Source organism: Pinus tabuliformis, chromosome 5_2 (genome assembly GCF_031772625.1).
Source record: "Pinus tabuliformis cultivar Carrire ecotype Pingquan chromosome 5_2, CPIR1, whole genome shotgun sequence".
NCBI lineage: Eukaryota > Viridiplantae > Streptophyta > Pinopsida > Pinales > Pinaceae > Pinus > Pinus tabuliformis.
The window spans coordinates 567831290-567847274 of record NC_142306.1 but is presented as its reverse complement, the minus strand read 5'-3'; positions in this window follow the sequence as shown (position 1 = coordinate 567847274).

Here is a 15985-nt window from a genome sequence, read left to right as displayed (position 1 = left end):
AGGTAGGATACACAATTGAGGACACCAATGGTAGATGCAAGGTGGGAGCCTGAGGGAAACCTCTCCATAGTTTCCTGAGGGAACACAAGGCAAGACAACAGAGGGACCAGAGGACAGTTCTACGCAGTTTCTGAGAGCAGTGAGTTCTGACTGAGGGAGGTCACTGGGAGGACACATTTTCGCAGTTTCTGGGAGTAGTGCAGGCTCATATCTCTACGAAATGTGGGGTTCCAGCAGGTAGGAAGGAGTCTTGATGACTGATCTTGAGAAGTGCTCAGTTCAGGTAAGTATTTGAGGCAGTTTCTACGCAGTTCTGGGAAGAAAGACAAGTTTCTCACCTCTGGGATTGCGTAGTGCAACTTACCTATAGGAAAACCTCAAGAACTGCACAGTTCCAGCCAGCAAAGAAGCACCACTAAGGGCTGAGACTATGAAGTTCAGCCCAGCCGGGGTTCGGTAAGATGGGGGTTGTCTGATCAGAATGATTTTCAGGAAAATGGCTAAGTGTGGGAAACAAGTGTACCTATGAAGACTCGACATTGTGATCACACACTTAACATACTTTGACAACATGACAACATTGACCACTAGAATAACAAGCCAAAACATTTCCCTCTGTGAGACTGTCTAGAGCTAAAAGGGACAAGTGGGACACTTGGGATAAACCTTTGGATGACTGTGACGAAACTTGTGCGACAATGCTTACAAATTTCTATATGAGTGTGATAGATGTTTACATAGCTAGGAGAACTCAAAAACAACAAAAAAAACCTTCAAAATCACCAGAACATGACCACAAGTCATGAAAAAGCAATCAACATGCCAAAAGACAATAGTTGGTCAAACACGCAAAAGGGATGAAAAGACTCAAAGGGAGCTAACGGAATGAGCCCGAGTGTTTGTAACCATAAAATAAAAACCAAGGAAGACTTTGAAAATTGAGTGCTAGCCAAAATTTTGGAGGGTGTTTCAGCCACTACAACACTAGTTAAACTGACAAAAACTCAAATTAACTGAAATATATTGCTACAAATTAGAAATCAATTAGGTAGAACTAAAATGAAGTGTATCCAACTCAAATTTATTGAGTTAACTAAGTGACAAGAGCCATGTCACCTCAGTTTACTACCTCCAAGTATTTTGCTGAAATAGAAATTTGAATTTTAATCTAGTTTGACCAAGGCAAAGTCAAAACTAGATTTTCTTGTTGCATTTTCAACACAATTACATTTCTGGAGTAATGCAAAACACAATTAAATTCATGGAGTTACCCCTGGGCTGACAGAGTTGATATATAATACCATGGATTTCCTAAACATGTTTTATTCAACCTTAGGGTTTGGAGTATAGTGGTATAAGACACAATGTTTTAGAGAGTCTTAACAATACCCTTGATTAGTTGTTAAACCATAGATGATCATGAATTCAACTAGGTCCAATGGATTACTTTCTTTTGAATTCCATTTTCTTTCCAAGCCTTTACTAAAGAGCTCTACGACATGGTCATGTATATAGTTGTAAAGTACATGTAAGTGTATAACTAAGCCTATATTCACAAAAAATGGTTTCCAAATCCATGTGAAAGTTTTCATTGCCACACACATGTAATATATTTTATGTTGAGTTCCATCTATTAATTCCTATAAAATATTGGAAAAATATTTTGTGTACTTTCGTTGGTCCAATTTTATGCCCCATAAAAATTTGGAGAAAGTTCTTGGGTTCTTTCTTTGGTCTGATTTTGTGGGCTAGAATAGCTTCCATAAATTTATTTGTAGCATTTGTTGCACTCAAGGAATTGGGGAGGTATGGGTATACTCAATATTTATACTTGAGCCCTAGCTTTGTGAGAAAAATGAATTATTAGAGATTTGAATAGACAAAATCCTATAAAATTTTGATCAGGATTTCCATTAGACAAGGCATCCTATATGGAGAATTATATGGTTGGGGATAGACATGCAATATCTTGTCATCACCCTAATGAAAGTGAAAATCAAAGGAACTTTAATTGCTAGGAGTATTTGGAAGATGTATGAATCCATTAAACCCTTTCTTGTTTAAAAGAGTGATAACTTCATCTTATGCTTGCCTTTTAATGAACACTCTATCAAGTGGCCATCAATGATTTTGCATGAAATCAATCCTTTGTTAAGGACCATCGATTTTAAAATTGTGGTGTAACAAAAGAGAAATATTTTTTTCTCTCCATGTGTTTGATGTTGGCATTAGACATTCAGTCCCATGGCTTAATCTTAAGGATACATTGAATATCAACATTATTGAGCATGTGGTATTGGACAAAATCAAAGATGTGATCCTCTATTCCTAATAATTTAGCTTAGCTAGAGATCACCTGGGCACTAGTGGAAATATTAGAAGTGAAATATGCCTAAGGCCTTTAACATATACGACATTGTCGAGAAGAATTATTGGAACATAGGAATACGTGTTTTGGATGATTGTATAAACAATTTTAATATGATTGAAATAAAGTATTCAGTTTTTTCAACTAATAAACATTTGGAAATCCTTATTGAATAGGAAGGAAAAATCTTTGCAAGGTTTCCAATTTTAGGAAACATGACTATTTGTTATTGCCTTGCGTATCTAGGTTTCCCTCACGCCAAGTGTCCTTATTGTAACACAATTGAGTCTTTCAAAAATATTTTATAGTATTGCTTGTTTACAAACATGGTGGTGGGTTACAAAGTTCCGTGACCATCTCTCACTATATTCTTTTCCTTGAAAATTTACACCTAAGGGTGATGGCATCCATAGTTAGTGGAGTACAATTTGCATGGTAGTTTTTCATGATAGTGATCCATAAAGTTCCATGAATATTCCACTAGAAAGTTCGTCACAATAGATATGATAAATTTATACTAAAAATATGAAATCTATACCATGAGGGTTATTTTACTTAGACTCATGGATTTATTAAGTGGTTGTTTTTATGCATGTAATATAGAAAATGAATAAAATAGAGAACATACAAAAATACAATCACTCAACCACAATAACACAAAATATGACCTAGGAAACCCTTTCAGGAGAAAACCCTATTGGAACATAGGGTTTCTCTGGTCTGTCTTTCTTTGAATGGAAATGGATGCAAGTAAAAATAAGTGAGACTTGTCACCCATGGGATACTATAGTGCACAAACCCTCTCTATTTTATCTCTCCCTATCCACTCTTGGTTACTCTTCTCTTCTATGGAACAAAATGCACTCTAATAGAATAGAAACACTTTTCCTCCTGGTGGCATGGTTATAACAGATCTTGATAACCTAATAGTGGTTAAGTTTAACTCCTTCAACTTAACTAGAGTTACAATATCAACTCTTCTAGATTCTTCTTAATCATGACCATGTGTTTAGATCCTTTTCCATGAATAATGGGGGCTGACGTGGCATCCTCTTGAATCATGTTGGTCAAAATAGGAATTTCCTCTTCTAGGTGGCATAATATTTGCATATTGACTTTGATTGAGGTGATTCTCATGCCATTTAAAAAACATTATTTGATGCCTCAAACTCCTTCCGAAATGATTTAGACATCAATTTTCAAAACTAGGAGCCACCAATGAAAATGGTCCTCTGAGTTGATTCCTCCACTTTTTCCACTTTGAAAGCATCAATATGGATGAAAAATAATATAATGATACAATCAAAATCATACCTCCCAATTTTGGGAGGCTTTTAGTCCCCAAAAGCTTCTACTGTATGAGGTGAGGAAATTTTTCCTCCACTTTCTCTCTGGTGTAGCATTTAGCTTTGCGGGGGAGTTTTCCTTTCAACTAATCTATCAAAGGTCATGCTACCCTTGTCTTGTAATTATATACCTGTTTTGTAAAATTGTATGTCCTGTCAACTCTTCTTGAGAATCTGGTTCCAAAACCTCTATAGAAGGTAAGACTTGTTCCTTTTCCAGATCCAACATGGAAGGCCCATAGAGTTTCATATTTTCTACATTCACCACTGAGTAAATGCACATGTATGGGGGTATATTTAGTCTACAAGAATTATCTCCCACATTTTCGAGTATCTCAAAGGAACCATATCACAAAAACCTTGATTTTCTTAACATGACCTTGTAGCTTCTCCTTGTTCAACTGTAACCATAGTCTGTCTCCCACCTTGAATGACTTCTCTGTCTCGTGGTGACCATACCTAGTCTTGTGTTTTTCCTATGAACTCTGTAGTGTATTTTGTACATGCAGATGGATTTTCTTAATGTTTTCAACAATTTGGTTTGTCCTTAAGGCATCCCCTCTAAGATCCTCCCTCACCTTCCCTTCTTTCCCATATTCCATATCCAAAGGTTAAGGTGACAAGTATATAAAACAAGTTTTAAATGTAGACTTACTAGTAGAAGTGTGGATTACTCTATTATAAAAGTGTTGTATATAAACTAGATTTTTGTCCCAAGTATTCAGATGTTTATGATTGTAACCCCTTAAAAGTTGTAAAATAGCCATGTTTGGTTTTCCCATGTATTTGTAGATGGAATGTTGTATATATCTTTAACTATGAGTACATATTCTCCCAAAATGTAGTCCAAAATGGACTGAGAAATCTTGTGCCTCTGTACGAAATGATGCTACATGTTATCCCAAAGCGCACCCAAACTTGTCCAATGAAAAGTTTGTTGCTTCTTACCCACTGATGGTATTTTTATAGGGAATTAGAACACACATCTTACTAAACCTATCAGATACCATGAAAAGATACTCATATTCCTTCCTAGTTTTTGGTAAACTTCCCACAAAGTCCATGGAAATGCATTCCCAAGGATAAGTGGGTACATGCAAAGACAATATAGGCCTTGTTTCCAATTACTAGGCTTGTTGGTATAACAAAACATGCATCCTCTTATGAACCTAGATACTTGTTTTTGCATCTTGGTCCAATACACATACCTTTGCAAGTTGGCTAATGTCTTCCCTACACCAAAATTCCTTGCAAACTTGGAGGCGTGAGCTGCTATGATCAACTACTGTCACTAACCTTTAGGAACACATAATGTTAGGTCCCTATACTACTAGTGTAACCCCTTATTATTATTAGTGCAACCCCCTTATTATATTGTTGTGCCCATGTAGTACCCATATTTTTATTATTGTGCCCCATAGAAGCCCACTATTGTTATTTTTGTGCCCTTACATTATTATTGTTATGTCGGCTCTAATTATATTATGACCCCTTAGACTCCTATATATAGAAAGGAGGTTTTGTCATTTGTATCATCTAAGAATTGTTCATTTGTGTAATGTAAAGGAGATTCCCCCCTCGAAGAGGTTGAATTCTAAGGCGTTACCTCTCTTTTCTATCTTTTTGTGAGATGGTTTCATAACATTTGGTATCAGAGCTTTGGATTCTAGGGTTTCTCTGCTCCAAACAAGCCATCGTGGAATTTTCGCTATAACATTTTTCGCTACAAATTTTCAGAAGCTAAAACAAAAACCCATTTGAGCCGAAAACGATCTGCACCTCGAGTCAAATTTCAGATCTTCGCTCGCTATATTTTCGGAGATATGATCTAAGGAAGTGAGGGTTTTTAAAAACTCCAGAATTCCATCTCAAACAGGTCATCGTGGAATTTTCGCTATAATTGATTTTTTGCGAAGGTTTAGACTTCGAAATTAAAACCCATCTGAGCCGAAATTTCGAGGAAGTTCGGGCCCAAATTTCAGATCTTGTTTCACTATATTTTCGGAGATACAATCCAAGAAATTTAGGGTTTCTGTAGGCTCCCAAATTACATCCTAAATAAGTGACCTTGGGAAAATCGTCATAACATTCTCTCTGAGCATCAGATTGAAATTTTGTAAGAAGTTGCAGAAAGAGGACGGACTGTAGTTTTATTTGTATCGGTTTCAGGTGCTAAGGTTGAACAGTGACATGTGGCACTTCGTACACATGTGCTCTACTGAACCAGTCTATAATCAGGTCATCATGGGAGATTTGACATAACTCTTCCTTGTAGAATCCAATCTTGATCAGACTTGCGGTGTTAGAAAGAGAACTTAGAGGGCTATTGTAGGTTGCAATTTCAAAACTGAGAGATCTAAAATTACAGAGTTACAGTTGTTTTAAGATCGAGCTCCTAAAATCAAGAAAAGTCGATATGAGGAAGTTTGATGGCAAGGATCCGGTAAATTGGATACTACACATGGAGTAATATTTTGATCTACATGAGGTGCAATTGTTACAAAAGGTACATATTGCATCTTCATATTTAGAACCAGATCAATTTTTATGGTATAAAGGGATTTTTTCTCGTAAACCACTTGTTACGTGGTCAATTTTCACAGAGGAAATGATAACACATTTTGAGGATACAAAGAGGAACATCTTCTTTAGAAAATTGATAAATCTCAAACAAAAGTGTTCAATGGCAGAGCATATTGAGGAATTTCAAAATTTGAATATAAGGGAAAATAATATTCCAGAGAAGTAGAGGATTGATGTCTCCATAGGGACTTTAAAGGATAACATTCAACATGAGGTTCGTCTTTGGGAACATAGTTCATTGGAGAAGGCATTCAAGTTGGCAAGAAAAGTGGAAAGAAAAATCATGGAAACAAGGAAGTCTGCCCCTCAAAACTACAAAGATGGAAGTGTTGTTTCTCCTAGCCTTCCACAACCTACAAGGTTGACACCACAACAATTGGAAGAAAAAAGAGCAAAAGGGCTTTGTTACAATTGTGATAACAAATACATTAAAGGTCATAAGTGTGCTAAGAAGAAATTATTTTACATTGACTGTGAAGAGGAGGAATAAAAGTATCAAGAAACGTCAAAAGAAGAGGATATACACTAGGAACCAACCCCAGAGAAAGAAGAAATGAATCCGACCATATCTTGTAAAGCATTGGCAAGAATTACCACTCCTCGAACTCTCAAGATAGGAGGACATATCAAGAAGAAAAATGTTCAAGAAATGAAAGATCACATCGAGCATCAAGAAATGAATCCTACCATATCTTGTAATGCATTGGCAAAAATTACCATTCCTCAAACTCTCGAGATCGAAGGACATATCGAGAAGAAAAAGGTTCAAGTAGTGAAAGATCACATCGAGCATCAACAACAAGTTCTCCAACTTTTAAAGGATAACGCCACTTTGGTGCAGAATCAAATGAAACAACAGGCAGATCAACATCGTAGTGAAAGAAGTTTTTATGTAGGTGATTAGGTATTTTTATGGCTACATCCATATAAAAATATTTCCCTCAAGCAAGCTATTTATGAGAAGGAAAGGTTGGCAATACTACATGCACCTAATAAATTGCAACCTTACCTAATAGGAAGACAATTCAAGGTAAAAATGAATCATGATAGTGTTAAATACTTTTTAGAACAAATATTATCTTAAGAAGAACAAAAAAATGGGTCACTAATATGTTGGGTCATGACTTTGAAATCATCTACAAAAAAGGGAAGAAAAATGTTGTTGCAAATGCACTCTCAAGAAAGGATGAGGATGTGGAAGCATTGTTTTGTGCTATTTCGGTTATCCAACCAGATTGGGTAAACAAAGCAATGGATGAATGGAATAAGGATGAAGAAGTGTGTCCACTCATTCAAAAGTTGCAAAAAATCCCAATTCAAACAATATTGCCAAAACTTGACGAGGAAGGAAAAATCATATTGGAACCTGGAGCAGTCACAGAAACAAGAACTCGACAACTACGAAATCAATCAATTTTAGAGTATCTCATCAAGTGGAAGAACTTACCCGCTAAAGATTTCACATGGGAAGACAAGAATTTTATACAGAAGCATCGATAACTACTCAAGCATTGAGGACAACACTTTTTGAAGGAGAGGGGCATGTTAGGTCCATATACTACTAGTGTAACCCCTTATTGTTATTAGTACAACCCCCTTATTATATTGTTGTGCCCATGTAGTCCCCATATTGTTATTATTGTGCCCTTACATTATTATTGTTATGTCATCTCTGATTATATTATGATCCCTTAGACTCCTATATATAGAAAGGAGGTATTGTCATTTGTAGATCCAAGAATTGTTCATTTGTGTAATGTAAAGGAGGTTTCCTCCTCGAAGAGGCTGAATTCTAAGGTGTTATCTATATTTTCTCTCTTTTTGTGAGCTGGTTTCATAACACATAACTTATCTAACCTGTAGAGTAACCCATTTTGTAGATGGTAATCAACTTTTCTATCACCATCGTGCACATGAATTTTTCTTTACAGCTATTGAAAAACCTCCTTGAAGTCATCATCCTTTGTTTATTCCTCTTTGTGTGCATCATGGGTGAAAGGACCCATGTCCATAATAGTTCCCAAAGTTGTGGTCTTTGATGTGGGTGGCATTGAAAACATGTCATAAAAATTGTTTCTGTTTCCCTTCTTGTACTTGATCACTAAATGAAAATGCCATAGAAACCCCATCCACTTGTAATGCTTAATATGTTGTAGCTTACTTTGGACCAATGTTTTAAAAACTAGAACCAGTGACCGGACTGGTCCACCTAATGAACCGGGTTTTGAACCGGAATCGGTCGAACTGGGACTCGTTAGGTCTAAACAAATTGGTTTTAGAAAAATACATTAAATAATTAACTTTTAATGAAACAAAACTATTTTTAAGATTTAAAACCATTATTCCAAGCCAATAGAGAAAAAATATGCAAATTTTGCTCATTTATATACCATGTAAAGGTGAATATATCAAAATGGCATTGAGTGCAATACATATAATCGACAAAATAGTAAAATACATAAGCAATGAGGCTCTAAATGGCCTATAAAGTCCAAAAACAATGTTGCAAGCTATGAGGCCATTGACATCATGAGCTACATAGACATCATCTGGTTCAAAGTCTGAGGATTCCTCAGCCTGATCTGCAACCTCAGTAGCAATGCCACCAATAAAAAAAGTATTGTACCTAATGGAAGAATGAGTTTGTCGGCTTGCATGACTAGTGCCTTCCATTGACTCTTTGCCTTTCCTTGATGCCGCTATTGATCCTGATTCCGCCACCAAATCTGCTTCATCCCTCGCTAATGCCATGTCAATATCAAAATCAGCATCAAACAGAGGATCTTCAGTCTCCTCCACCCATTTTGATGTTGGATCAATATTGTTCAACGCAATGGGATCTAGATCAGGTGTTTTGTTCATCATTTGGTTCCTCCTTAGTCGAAGGTTGTATTGCACGAAGACAAGATCATTTAATCATTTTTATTCCAAATGGTTTCTCTTCTTCATGTGTGTGTGCTCCAAAATAGACCAATTTCGCTCACAACCTGAAGCACTGCAATTTTGGATAAGGACTCTAATTGCAAAATTTTGCAATTGAGGACATTGGCCATCTTTGCCAAGTTTTTTCCAAAGGTACCAATTGCCATATTGAAAACAGTAAGTTGTCTATGTATTTCCAACTGGTATACATGGCTAGGGACCATGCACTCCAAGCAATCAATCAATCTAGCTATGACCTCCCCATCCTGTAGTTCTCCTAGCTGAGCTTTATAATGATACTTTGGGTTCAAAAACTACCCAACTACATGAATAGGATGATGGATTTGATTGTTCCATCTGTTATCAATGATCTCCCATATACGGCCATATTTAGCTAACCTGTCCTTGTAAGCTATCCGTATCTGCTCCTTTTCCTGATCCATAGCCTTGTAAATGTAGCCCATGGGCAATTTTTCCCCATCCACCATCCTTAGCACCTTAACAAGGGCCTCAGTAAGTTTCGCAAGCTCTACAGACCTTTTCCAAAAATAATTGTCAAACATTTTCTGTAGGTTTTTATGTTGACCATTGAGACATTGCAACGTGAGGAAGTGAGTTGCAAATCTCGTAATTGCAGGCCTAACAAGCTCTTTGCCCCCAATGTTTTTCCTCATTAGGTCCAATACGCATGAGTGGTTGTAAATGTATTTTGTAATGCACTTGGCATGCTCTACAGTGTTTTTTACTCACTGCACTTTGCCTATGTCCTCAAGCATGAGGTCTATGCAATGTGCAACACATGGAGTCCAAAATATGGTCCTATATTTGGACTCAAGAATCTTTCCAGTAAGAGCATAGTTTGAGGCATTATTGGTGATGACCTGCACAACATTCTTCTCCCCAACTTCCTGTCAAATAATGTCATTCAAAAGCTCAAATAGAAGGGTTGCATCGTTCACCTTATCAGATGCATCAAATGATCTCAAAAACATGGTTCCTTGAGGGCAAGAAATAAGGAAATTAATTATAGTGTGGTTCTTTCCATCGGTCCATCCATCTGACATGATGGAACAACCTATTTTGAGCCATGAATCTTTATACTCAGCCAAATACTCATCAATGGAAGAAATCTCTTTTTGAAAAAGAGCTCCCCTCAAGTAATGCATACGAGGGCCTTTGAAGCGCTTTCCTGCAGCTATAACAGAGTGCCACATAGCTTGGTAATAAGGTGAGCGAGCAACATTAAATGGGATATATGAATCATACCATCATCTAGCAATGTATTGATGAGAAGTTTCTTTGCATTTTTTTTCCAATGTTGATCCAAAGTGGGTTGACAACTTGGCTGGGAGGACGTGGGATTAGAAGAGATAATGTTGGCAGAAGATGAGAAATAACTTTGGATGTTTGTTCTCTTTGTTCCTTTTGATACTTGGCCAAAATAAGGATGAACATAGTGAAAGGGGTCATTGGTGGAAGGGACAGAAGAGGAATCTTGAATCTCATAATCATCATACCCACTCTCTTTCATGGCTTCTAATAATTCCCTCTTCCTTGCATTGTCATCTTGGATGGCCTTCTCCCTAGCCTTATCCTCATGAAACTTTTCAAGCTTGGAAAGGTATTCTGCCCTAATAGGACCTAACACTGCATTTGGTGCATCACGTGGATTTATTTGGCCTCTTACCCCAACCAAGTGTTGTTTCAATCTAAGAATACCCCCACCTCCAATATATTTATGGCATAATTTGCATATCATTTTTCCATCAATCACATCACAATGAGCCCATGCACTGTCCTTTGCTTTTGGAGCTATGTTTGCTTGAAATAATTACAATTTGCAAAGAACTCTGTCATTTAAAAAAAAATCAACAAAGAAACATGGAAAACAAATGCACATGTAGCCTACAAAATTTGATAGCATAGAACTAGAGATTTGATAGCATAGATGATAGAAGTTAGAAGTTTATAACACATAAAAAAATTTAATACATGGACAGCAGTCAAATGAGGAATTTTCAAGTGAAAATCCTTACCTGGAAATGCAAACTAGCTTCCTTAGCCTCCTCTTGAAGATGCCAACTCCACTGATAGCTCCAAACTATCTCCAAAATAGCTCCAACTCCAACTCCAAGCCTCCAAGATGACTACTCCAGCAAAAACTCAACACTCTCCAAGCTCCCAAGCAAACTCACAAATACTCCAAATGAGATGTGTGAGACAAATGAGAGGGAGAAGGGCCTTTTAAAGGCTTGGAGAGGGTGTTTTTGGAGGGAAAGGACTCTTACTTTCCCTCCAAAACACCCTTATCACCTTGGAGAAATCACTGCGTGGGTCCTCCGCAGCCGTGGCAGCTAACTAACCGGTTTAGGACGGAACCGGTCAGTTTGACCAAAAACTGGTCGGTTCCATCCTAAACCGGTCGGTTAGAGAAAAAAAACGGCGAAGTGGGGAGGTAAATTGGGTTTTTAAGGTAGTTTGACCTAGTGGCCTTACTAATCAGCTGGTTTGACCGGTTACTGGTTCAGACCGGCTGGTTTTTAAAACACTGCTTTGGACCTATATGTACTGTAGTGGCTAGTGATCTGTATGAGTTACTGTCTCCTTTCTCATTAGATTGTGTTTCCACTTCTTCATAGCTTACACCAGGGCATAAAGCTCATTGTCATAGGTAGGGTAGTAGAGAACTTTCCCATGAAATACTTCAGATGGTAGCATAGTCACTTCCTACCTCGCATCAAGACTTCTCCCATTGCATACCTAGTCGCATTTGTCTCCACTTCGAAGGGTTGTTGCAAGTTTGGTAATGCCAAAACGGGTGCTTGAATGATCGTTGTTTTTTAATCCTCAAAGGCCCTCTACTAACCCTTTCCCCATTGGAAACTATTTCCACTCACTGGTATGATGTGGAGTGGTGTTCCTAATGCTGAAAACAAGGCTATGAATTTCAATGGTTACTATGCTTCCCCAACAAAACTCTTGACCTCAGAAACATTAGTAGGCATTGACCACTTCGTGATGGCCTATGTCATGCAGAAAGAGTCAATTTTGCGGACAAAACTGACCTCCCTAGAAGCTAAGGCTTTCTAGTGACAAACAAGACGATTAAGCACTATCTTTCCCTAAATATGCATTTAGAATACAAGTAATCAGGTGTTTAAAACATACCTCTAATCCAACGTTGTTTGTAGCAGTCCAGCCTCTCTGATCCAGATGAGATCCTCCTTCTCTTCGAAACCTGCATTCACTAACAAGAAAACGATTACATAGCACCTGAATAACTCATAAAATAAAACATATTCATCATAAAGACCAAGGAGTATATGAAACAAATTCTATATAACAACTTGTTGAGAAAAATGAACTTAATTGTATTAAGTGGAAACAAAAGAAACCATTACAACCAGTGCCTTGGTGTTGTGCAGGTCCCTCCCAGGGTCCAGCAAGAGTTCTCCTTTACTTTGATCAGCTCACCCACTTCCAAATGAAGCTAAGAAAGGATGGGAATCTCTCCTCTCAAGCTCTATAAGGGAGTCCTAATTTCAGCAGCATCTACCCTTAGGAATGTTCAGCTTTCAACCTCCCCTCCCTCTGGCCCAATGCCTGTATTTATAATGCTTTGGAGGAAGTTAATCAAGTCCACCATCAATGGGATAAGCCCCTCTTTGAATGGGATAGCTCCCCTCTTGATGGGATAAGTTCCTCTTTCGTAGGGATACATGAACCATCTGGAGGTGCTCAATACACGTCAAACCATCTTCTAGAAAGCTCTAGAATCGACCACAAGTAACTTTTTTGAAGTAAAACTCGCGCCTTTTGACCTTTACAGGAGTACAAACCCACCCATTTACAGACAAAGCGTACAAGTACGCAGGTATTGTGAGCTTGGGGTGCGTACACGCAGGTAAGGTTAAGAGAAACTGCGTAACCAGAGTTAATTGACTTTTTTAAGGACTTTCTCTCTTTCTTGTAGTTTGACATGAGGAGCAGAGGTATGAGACTTGCCAAGGAGGATAGTATGACAGTTGATGGAGCCATACTCACTGTAGATAGTCATGGTGACAAATTTTAGTGTAACAGATTGCCCCCTGAAGTGCGAAGCCTGTAGTAGATTAGGGTTTCATATCATCTAGGAAGGGTGAAGTACTTTACCATTTCAAGGATTATCTTGTGGAGAGCCCAGTCGGAACCTGCAAGTATTCAACACAAAATACATATATCATATCATCGCTGAGGTAGGCATTCCCATACTCAGATTGAAAACTTTAACTAACCAACTAACTACTGCTCTGATATAGGAATGATTTCGTAGTACATCATAATCATAGACTCTTGTAGACACAGTATGGACGCAGCCATCTGTTTATGATTAGTCTACTATATAATGAATACAAAACTCCTCGTAGCCTGGATGGTGGAAACTAGATCCAGGGTCTTCGTTTCTACTTCCCGAAATGATACAATTCTATCCATGCGAATAAATGAGTTGATGTCGAACATGGTAGAAACCACTTGATTACCAGTCGATGATGTAAACTGTTAACAAGTGTGAGAGAGACCACCAGTGATGTCAATGGTTCTCAAAGTACCCAGTACAATCCATGAGATGTGAATGAATGTGTTTATGTCGAACATGTCACGGAATCCTTCGATCAAAAGTCAATGATGTAAACTGTCGTCAAAGGCGAGAAACCTTCCATTGATGCATGCAGATTTCAAGGTACTGGCGATTTCTAGGTCATCTTTCTAGATAATGTGCTGATGTCGATAGAAATCAACCTGTTGCAGGCAAGCCCACAACACGAAATCATAGATCAAGTTGAAGAAATGTAGCTGTAAGAACTGACTCAAGGATGGTCGAGATGGATGACAAGTATTTTGCAGATGAATGGTTTATTTGCAGTGACCTCTTGAACACATAACGACATGACAGATGGCTTGGTGACAATTGACCCAAAGTTAATACCCGGAACCGGTTGAAGATTTTCAATGTGGTTTGATCAACTGTTAGGCAAAGGATTTCCAAACCCAGGTGAATGAAAAGTGTCGTGTTCAAGAGTGGTGATAAGGTTTCTTCTGAGACAAAGGATAACAAATAGGCTCATTTTCTCTCTTTTCCCCCACCATTTCTGGCAAGTACCTCTTTATTTTTTACAAGCTTGAGGAGGATAACATATGCTTGATTATAAGCTCATCCTTCGGATGAGTCCAACTTAGTTTAGATGCGAACCCTAAGAAGGAGTGGTCTGTTCCTGTTTGTAATCGAACATGTCCTTTACTCTGAAATTTTAACGAGTCCAGTATAGGAGAAACTCGGCGTTTTTCAATTTTAGAGAGTCTGAAAAACTTAAGAAGACTCCAGGTTTGAAATTTTTCGTAAATTTGTGTCTCCCAAGCCCGAAAAAGTATAAAATAATACTTGAGAGAACCGCTTGATCTTTTACAGCCAAGGAGTACTTTCATAATTAGTGTCTTTGACCTGAAAAGTAAAAAGCGATCAAGGACACGTCGTTTTATTTCCAGTATCGAATTTGAAACGACAAAAATCCAACAATCTTTTCCTGTTTTTACGGTCAGAAAAGGGTTATAAGGGGACCGTCTTTTAATTCCGTTTTAACGAGTGTAAAAGAAACGCTCGGCAATCTTTTCATGTTTTAGGAGTCAAAAAAGGGCTTAAAGATGACTCTGATGTTTTTGTTTGTAAAAAATGACAATTTTCCCTGAAAATCCTTTTATCCTGCACAAAAACCAACACATTACTCATACCTGTTTAAGATAGATAAAAATACTTTGAAAAATATCTTTTCATGGTGAAAAATAAACAAATTTACCATTTATTTACCCAAAAAAAACCTATAAAAAGGGCTTTTACCAATTCATTTTTACCATTTTACTATTGAGGAGAGAAAAAGGGCTTTTGGCAAGAAATTTCCCGTGGACATTGCGGAGAATCCGACCATCGAAATCGAACGTTGTCTCATCAAGTATTCTACAACATCCTCCTCTTCATTTCCATCCGTTTAGAATTTGTTTTTAGGCCCTAGTTTCATTTTTTGGAGACTTTGGGGTTTCAAGGTCCGCCTTTCGGGGTACGCAGGTGCTCCACTGGTGACCCGCGTACCCTGACATTTTCTCAGTTGGGAAAATATCGGGCGTACACACCTTGCCTTAAGGGAAGCCGTGTACCCACGCCCTGTTCCTAAAGGCGGGGTGCGTACCCCGCAAAACGAGTTTTCAAACCCCATTTTCTTCAAAAATGACCAAATTTTTTTGATTTCATTGATTCTAACAGATGTTTTTTGGTGTGTAGATTGCCCACCATGCTTGGTTGGCACGAGAGAGAGCACGAAGATGTTGATTTGGCTGCCATTAATCATCAATCGTCCATTGATGCTTTGAAGGCATGCGACCTTTACAAATATTGGGCCATACCTGGCATGAGGGCCCAGGTGCGCTTTCTAGAGTGGCTGGTAGAGAGATGGAACGTCTAGGACCAGTGCTTTTACATTGGAGGGCACCAGCTCTAGATAGAGACCTCAGATATCTACTTCCTCACTGGTTTGCCCAAGAGAGGCGAACACTTGACTCTGTTCGGGACTAGGCCGGGTGGCCAGTCCATCGCTAGTCTCCGACAAGAGTGGCGTAACACTCAGTCTCAGGAGAAGGGGATAGAGATCAAAACTATATCCCGACCTAAACTTATGGTGATTGCTTTTACAGTTACCAGACTTTGCGGGGCTGCCGCTTTACACATTGCCACTGGATC